Source organism: Alosa alosa, chromosome 2 (genome assembly GCF_017589495.1).
Source record: "Alosa alosa isolate M-15738 ecotype Scorff River chromosome 2, AALO_Geno_1.1, whole genome shotgun sequence".
Classification (NCBI taxonomy): domain Eukaryota; kingdom Metazoa; phylum Chordata; class Actinopteri; order Clupeiformes; family Clupeidae; genus Alosa; species Alosa alosa.
Genome location: NC_063190.1, coordinates 32,991,453 through 33,000,753, shown reverse-complemented (window position 1 = coordinate 33,000,753; position 9,301 = coordinate 32,991,453).

Genomic DNA, 9,301 nt, shown 5'->3' with positions numbered 1-9,301 from the left:
GTAGCAGAGGGTTAAAGCAAAGCTAGTAATCAAGGATCTTGGATTTAGCCTATGAAACCCAAGTGGAAATTTTAATATCACTTTTATTTTGTTCAGCCGGACCAGATCTCACTGTCTTCCCTCATGTTATATTTCCTGACCCATGCAGGTAACCCGATTGTATTTGTTGTTTTAATTTTATGTTTTAGGTGAATGTTTTTGTTGATGTTTCATTAGCATGGCGGCTATCATTCGCCAGCTAGAATGACTAGCCATTAACGTCTTGTCGCGTTCTAAATGCAGTACCGCTGTATCACCACAAGAGTGGAGTGTTTACCTTTTATGGCTGCTGTTTTACTAATGAAATAGATGAAGTAGTGTTTGTATTTGTATGTGGTATATCGAATTCACTCTCTGATTGAATGTTTACATATTCTACTGGTATATTTATTTTATCATACTGGATGATCACCCCGTAAGAATATAATTAGATCTAATTAGAAATATATAACAGATTTCAACAGATTAGATATATAAGTAGTTACTATACAGTTACATGCATTTACATTCATACACTGTTCCCTTTTGGAACTATTTTTGTATTATTTTATTGACACACCTCACTTCATGCATACCTGAAAAAATGAAATATGCTTAGATACTTAGTGTAGTAATAAAATTGTGTCTGAGAGCAGAAGAGAAGTTAACTGCTGCAGGCCCGACCAGATCTCTATGTCTTCCCTCATGTTGTATTTCCTGACCCATGCAGACCAAATAAACCTGCTTCATCTACCATCATTGTCTCAGTGTATCACCAGTAAAAACACAACGCAGTTACAGTGGTGCCGCGGATCCCGTTCTCCAGTTGGTCACGATCAACGCCTCTTCGACCGTGGGCCTGCTTGTCCCTTTTACTTAACATCTGTTGAGTGCATATGGTTCAGTATACCTGCAGCATGAAATATGTAATTATATGATTGTGATGTGAGATGGTAGTATTTGTATTATAGTGTACATAGGTTTTCTACTTTCTACTTTTCTACTTTCTCACTTTTCTATATTACTCTTTCATTGTAATGGATAGGCCTACAGTTTACCAGATCTCTCAGTACTTCCAGACCCGGTAGTGTTAGTCGGGTAGGCTTATTGGGGCTTCTCTCCCTTTCCAGAGCTTAGCTCAGATGTAGGTTGTAGCGCAGGGATGGCAGCCCATGCTTTACCTCCTCTCATTAGGGATTCACCACACACTGCTCCCACACAACAGGATAGCTCCTCCCGCACACCAGCTCCCCGTGACACGCCCACCTCTCTTGACCTTGTAGGTCAGATGGGTAACATTGTGCAACACATAGGTCAGCAGCGCCTGCAGACAGTATTCTCACACACTTGAGCAGGCCTAGTAGCCCAACAGCAGCTACAGCTAGTACACACACACAGGACAGTCACACTCCAGCTCAGGACTTTTTTTATCTAGTTCATCTCAGCTTCACGTAGTGAGTCAGAGGGAAAGTGAGAGATCCTCCTACCTTCAGAGGTGACTCATCAGATTCTGTTACACTTGAAGAGTGGATTGAGGTCATGCGGACCTTCATCAGGAAGGGTGGCCTGCCGACTGAGGAACAAGGTGAGGAGATTCTCATTCACTTAAGAGGCAAAGCCAAGGATGTTGTCAGAGTGGGCATGAAATCTAGCGCCGACATCAAGAGTAACCCAGATGTAATATACAGTCTTTTGAAGAAGCATTTCAGTTGTCAGCAGTTTTCACCTCTCCCTCTGCAAGACTTTTTACACCACTCTCTCTGAGCCACAGGAAGACCCTATGACTACTGGCTGGCCTCAACCGTGCTGCTGATGTCACTGCGGAATGTCTCAAAGAACAGGGTAAGCAGCAAGACAATCTGTCCATTGAGGTCACACGAATGTTCATTCGGAACTGCCCGAACTCTGATTTGGCCCTCACATTTCGTTCTAAGACCATTGATAAGTGGTCTGCTTCTGAGGTGCAGGAAGTCTTGAATGAATACCACTCAGAGAAATTCATCAGAGCAGCAGGGAAGAGGAAAGATAAGACAGTCCTGGAGAGGGAGGTGGCTGTGAACAGAATAGAGGTGGCTACTAGCCCAGCGCCCCTGTGTAACCCGCGGTCTCCACAACAGTCTGCACCCACAGATCACTCTTCTCTGGAGAGGATGATTAGTATGCTGGAGAAAGTTCTCATGAGCAATGCCCAGTCCAGACCGACTTGTAGGAAGCCCAGTGGCCTACCTCGGATTCAAGGCCTTAACGACACACCTTGCTTAGTCTGTAAAGACTCCTCTCATTCTGCTCTGTCACACTGTAGGGATAACAGACTGTGTTTCCAGTGTTTCTCACCTGATCACCCACGGAACAAATGTCCACACAGAGGCGGGAGTGCAGCACCCATCAGCCAGCCGTCAAACTGACTGATCTGCGTGTAGGGGAGGACCACGTAGATCTTGAGAGTGAGCCTCCCACCTCTAGTTTCGAAGCTTTTTAAGATTATGAATCTTTAAGTCAGCTGTACAGTAGTGATATTTCTTCAGACAAGACAGTAATTTTTCAGAGTTTACAGACAGTTCCAAGATCAGATAGTCTGTTCTACACATCAGTTTCAATTGAGAGAATGGCCTCACTTTTAAAGCCCTTATCGATAGTGGATCCATGGCATGTACTCTTAGCGAAGTTTGCTGGAAGCTAGTTTATTGAGATGCAGTCCAGATATAACAAAGCAGTCAGCGCACAACATTGTAATTGTTGGCTGTGGAGGCCATCGTGTCAGTCCCACAGCGCATTTATGACCTTCAAGTGTCGCATGTATGGTTGTTCCATGACGGTCCCTACTCTAGTTGTGCCAGGTCAGACTGAGGGAGATGATCCTGGGCACCAACGCCATCAAGAGGCTCTTGAGACAGCTGAAAGGGACGACCGCTACTGGAGACTTATGTCCACGCCCCAGCCATATCCAGAGTGATGAGTGTCACGAAGTTTTGTCCCTTTTCTCCAACACTGAAAGGTGGAGAGGTGAGTCTGTGCCAGAGAGAGTAGGCACTGTGAAGCTCCAGAGAAGTGTGACATTAGAGCCGCAGACAGAACACCTGGTTTGGGGAAAGCTACCCGTGTCTTCAGTGTTGTCTAGGTGGGCAGCACAGTCATCGCTGAGGAGCGACAAAAGTCAAGGTCAAGACCAAAGCAGATAATGGTTGGCAGAGTAATCACACCGCTTTGGGGAGATGGTTCTGTTCCGCTGAAAGTCATCAATCCAACCAACCACAGAGTCGGTTGAGAAAGAACACCAAGATAGCTGATGTGTCCCCTTGTATCGCTGTGGAAGAACTACCACAACCAGAACAGATCAAGTCAAATGTGCAGTGCGCTTGAGAATGCCTGTCCCGCTTCAACGCCCAGATCCAGTGACGAGATTAAACATGTCCTGAGCAACCTGAATCTTCCTGACGTCGACTTGGAGTCTTGTGAGGTGTCAGCACACTGGAAAGACGAGCTGCTTCAAGTCATTGAGAGATATGAGTCAGAGACGTTGTCCATCGCATCCATTTGACCGATGACCCCACCCTTCGCTTGCCGTATTAGGCTAATACCACCAAGCCAGTATGCTTCACTAAGAACAGCTTTGAACGAGATGGAGGAGAAAGGAATCATCAGTAAGTCACACAGTGATTATGCATCTCCACTTGTGTTGGTCTGGAAGAAGAATGGCGATTTAAGGATCTGCACTGACTTCAGGTGGCTTAATGCACGAACTGTCAGAGACGCTTACCCGCTGCCGCACCAGTCTGACGTGTTAGCTGCTCTGGGTGGAAACGTCTTCTTCTCCACTATGGACCTGACGTCAGGCTATTATAATGTGCCTCTACAGGAAGAGCACAAGAAATACACCGCTTTTTCTTCTCCCTTTGGCCTGCACGAGTACAACAGACTCCCTCAGGGTCTCTCCAACAGTCCAGCCACATTCATGAGAATGATGATGTCTATCTTTGGAGATGAGAACTTCAGTAGTGTTCTGTGCTACCTGGACGATCTGATGGTGTTTGCGCCGTCTGAGTCTGTGGCCCTCCAACGCCTTGAAATGGTCTTCTCCCGTCTGTCCAGTCATAACCTGAAGCTGGCCCCTAAGAAGTGTTTCTTCTTGAGACGATCCGTAAAGTTCCTTGGCCACATCATCTGTGAGGATGGAATCCAGACAGACCCTGGCAAAGTCGAGGCCATCAGCAAAGTCCAGAGAACTGATCTTATGGAGATTGATGGACAAACCCCGTGTCCAAAGAAGATCAGGTCGTTCCTCGGTATGGTGATGTATTACCAACACTTTATCCAGGGATGTTCTACCAAAGCCAAGCCGCTCTTCCAGTTGACTTTTATTTTGGAATTATTCTGTACAGTAGTTGCATTGTGGGTGTCCTGCAGCAGAAGAGAAGTTAACTGCTGCAGGTAAGCTGGGCAAATGAGGGTCCGCATTAAAAGTCATTAAAAGTGTTATAAATTGTATTATATATGTCCTATATCTATTGTTAAAATCATTATGTATGTTCATCCACATAACTCGCGTTTCAGCGATGTTTTGTATTGTCTTGTAACTTTTATTTGGTTTTGTATGTTCGGTTGACCTTGAAGCACGATCGTATGGCTTTAGTGCAAATTTTAATATCACATTTATTTTGTTCAGGCGGACCAGATCTCACTGTCTTCCCTCATGTTGTATTTCCTGACCCATGCAGGTAACCAATTGTATTTGTTGTTTTGATTTTATGTTTCGTGAATGTTTTATGTTTCACTCGTAGCATGGCTAGCATTCGTGAGCTAGAATGACTAGCCATTAACGTCTTTGTAGCGTTCTAAATGCAGTACCGCTGTATCACCACAAGAGTGGAGTGTTTACCTTTTATGGCTTGTTTTTTGCGTGTTTACTAATGAAAATAGATGTAGTGTTTGTATTTGTATGTGGTATATCGAATTCACTCTCTGATTGAATGTTTGCATATTCTACTGTTTATATTTATTTTATCATACTGGATGATCACCCCCATGTAAGAATATAATTAGATCTAATTATAAATATAACAGATTTCAACAGATTAGATATATAAGTAGTTTACTTATACAGTTACATACATTTACACATTCCCACTCATGTTTTTATGCCACATTATTCCCTTTTGGAATTTATTTTGTATTATTTTATTGACACACCTCACCTCATACTGGACCTGAAATGAAATAACCATATGCTTAGATACTTAGTGTAGTAGCCTAATAGAATTGTGTCTGAGAGCAGAAGAGAAGTTAACTGCTGCAGGCGGACCAGATCTCACTGTCTTCCCTCATGTTGTATTTCCTGACCCATGCAGACCAATAAACCTGCTTCATCTACCATCATTGTTTCCGAGTGTATCACCAGTAAAACACAACGCAAGTTACACATGCTTGTGTGTAGTTAAATATATATTTCTGTGTGCATGTGCATGAGTGTGTACATGCCCTAATAATGTGTGTGGTTGTGTGTGGTCTGCATATAAAACATTTGTTTGTATATGTGTGTGTGTGTGTGTGTGTGTGTGTGTGCGCGTGTGTGTAGTTAAATATATATTTCTGTGTGCATGTGCATGAGTGTGTACATGTCCTAATAATGTGTGTGGTTGTGTGTGGTCTGCATATAAAACATACACAGACACACACACACACACGTACGTACATACACACACACACACACACACACACCTATCCCCTCTACTCTCTCTGGTATTGTCTTAAAACAGGATCACACTCTTGATTAGACACAGAGATGTTGTTTCACACGACCAGAGAGTTTGTGTCCACTCTGAGTGTGTGTGTGTGTGTGTGTGTGTGTGTGTCTATGCGCGTGCATGTGTGTAATACTTGAGATAACATAAGCCAAAGCCTGCTGTGTCTAATATTTGTTTATATGCTCTTATCACAGACACATATTTTCCCCCTCTCTATATATCTTACACACACACACACACACACACACGTACACACACAAACATACACACACACGCACACACACACACACGCACACACAGATATTAGCCTCTCTGCAAGGAGCTCTTTATTGTAAGTTATGTAAATCCATGCAGAGCTTTATGGATCCCCCTCTCTCTCTCACACACACACACACACACACACACAGACAAAGTACAACTGGAGAGAAAAACCCTAGATGTCCCTAGGAGGCCAAGCGTACACATAAACATATAATATATATAAGCACTACAAAAATCAACACCAAGTGTGTGTGAAAATCAGGGACCAGAGGTGTGTTCAAATTTGGCAAACAGTGGCTAACAATAATGCCAAACATGTTTTCTCTGAACAATTTGGTGTAAACATTCCATTGTCATGGTAACACTTCGTCCAGCTCGAGTCCAGCTCCACTGTATGGTCGCGGTATGAGAACTACCTCCTCAGACTGTGCGATTGTTCGCAAACGTTCGCCAAACACTCAGGGCGAACAGAAACCTGTTGCAGACGTTCCCCAAACGTTCAGCTATGTTTTGCATATTTGAACGCACCTCCGTTGTTTCTGATGTCCACGTCTCTGGTCAGTGGGGAACGAATGATTCTAAATAACGATGGACGCGCAGAACGACAGAAAGAGAGAAAGAAGCAGAGAGAAAGACAGAAGATGGACAGACTGAGAATCAGAGTGGAAGCCAGTCAATGAAAGAGTCCGGGGTGGAATCAGAAGGAGATGTAGATGGATCACGGAAGCAGGATGACTGACATCCACACAGAACGAGAAGATTACTATGGCAACAGATGGACACATCCACTTAAAGTGATGAAATATGGAGCGATGGATAGACACAAAAAATAGCACAAGCGGTGGCAGAGAGGAGAGAGAGAGAGGAGAGAGAGAGAGAGATGTAGAGGAGAGAGGAGAGAAAGAGAGAGGAGAGGGATGTAGAGGGAGAGAGGAGAGAAAGAGAGAGGAGAGGGATGTAGAGGGAGAGAAAGAGAGAGGAGAGGAGAGAAAGAGAGAGGAGAGGGATGTAGAGGGAGAGAGAGAGAGAGAGAGAGGAGAGGGATGTAGAGGGAGAGAGAGAGAGAGAGGAGAGGGATGTAGAGGGAGACAGGAGAGGGAGGAGAGAGAGGAGAGGGATGTAGAGGGAGAGAATGAGAGAGGAGAGGGAGAGGGGAGAGGGAAGAGAGAGGGAGAGGGAGAGAGAGGAGAGGGATGTAGAGGGAGAGAGGAGGGGGAGGGAGAGAGAGAGGGATGGAGAGGGATGAGAGGAGAGAAAGAGAGAGGAGAGGGATGTAGGGGAGAGGAGAGGGAGAAAGAGAGAGGAGAGGGATGTAGAGAGGAGAGAAAGAGAGAGGAGAGGGATGTAGAGAGGAGAGAAAGAGAGAGGAGAGGGATGTAGAGAGGAGAGAAAGAGAGAGGAGAGGGATGTAGAGAGAGAGAGGAGAGGGAAGAGAGGAGAGACAGAAGAGAGATGGCAGAGAGGAGAGGGGTGGCAGGGCCGGCGACGAAGTAGCCCATATTGCAGCAGAAGCTCATAAAGGGACATACACACACACACACACACACACAGCTGGGTTTTGTAAATGGATGTAAACATGGCGTGATGTGACATGACATCAGTGTCTGTCTGAAGCGACAGACAGGACGCCGGCACTTCTGCTATGAGAGTTGAGGTTTTAGAGCAAACACACGTATGCCTACACACACACACACACACACAATGGGCCGGCACTTCTGCTATGAGAGTTGAGGTTTTAGAGCAAACACACGTATGCCTACACACACACACACACACAATGGGCCGGCACTTCTGCTATGAGAGTTGAGGTTTTAGAGCACAATGCCTACACACACACACACACACAATGGGCGGCACTTCTGCTATGAGAGTTGAGGTTTTAGAGCAAACACACGTATGCCTACACACACACACACACACAATGGGCCGGCACTTCTGCTATGAGAGTTGAGGTTTTAGAGCAAACACACGTATGCCTACACACACACACACACACAATGGGCCGGCACTTCTGCTATGAGAGTTGAGGTTTTAGAGCAAAACACCGCATTATGCCTACACACACACACACACACACAATGGGCCGGCACTTCTGCTATGAGAGTTGAGGTTTTAGAGCAAACACACGTATGCCTACACACACACACACACACACAATGGGCGGCACTTCTGCTATATGAGTTGAGGTTTTAGAGCAAACACACGTATGCCTACACACACACACACACACACACAATGGGCCCGGCACTTCTGCTGAGAGTTGAGGTTTTAGAGCAAACACACGTATGCCTACACACACACACACACACAATGGGCCGGCACTTCTGCTATGAGAGTTGAGGTTTTAGAGCAAACACACGTATGCCTACACACACACACACACACACACACACACACACACAATGGGCCGGCACTTCTGCTATGAGAGTTGAGGTTTTAGAGCAAACACACGTATGCCTACACACACACACACACACGCACACAAACACACACACACAAGCTGTTTGACAGGGAGGTCACATGATGTGACATGATGGACGTTGTTGGGTTGCCAGCACCCAGCCCATTGTGTGTGTGTGTGTGTGAGTGAGTATGTGTGTGAGTGGGTGTGTGTGTGTGTGTGTGTGTGTGTGTGTGTGTGTGTGGTGTGTGTGTGTGTGTGTGTGTGTCTATCTGTCTGACTCCGCCACGCCTGTGTCAGCCTCTGCCAGCCTTCTGATGCTCCACTTATTTAGTGTGTGTGTGTTTCACCGGTACTGAGCTTATCGGTCACTCCAGCTTTCTGTTCTCTCTCTCTCCCTTTCTCTCATTCTCTCCGTCTGTTTATCTGTCATGTCATTCTCCTTCCCTCTCCCTCCCTGCCTCACCTCCTTCCCTCTCTCTCTCTCTCCCTCTGTCTCTCTCTATCCCTATCTCTCTGTCTCTCTCCTTGGCTGTGTGGTGATGGTATGGTTATATTATATAATATATTTTCAGGTGTCCTTGATGGATATGAAGTCTAAGTCTTGGACTCTTTCCTTTACTGCCCCTCCTCCTCTCTTCCCTTTATTGGCCCCTCCTCCTCTCTTCTCTTTATTGCCCCCTCCTCCTCTCTTCTCTTTATTGCCCCCTCCTCCTCTCTTCCCTTTACTGCCCCCTCCTCCTCTCTTCCCTTTATTGCCCCCTCCTCCTCTCTTCCCTTCTCCTCCCTTCTTCTCTTTAGTCAAGTCAAGTCAAGTCAAGTCGGCTTTTATTGTCAATTTCTTTACATGCACTGGTCATACAAAGAATTTAAATTTTCG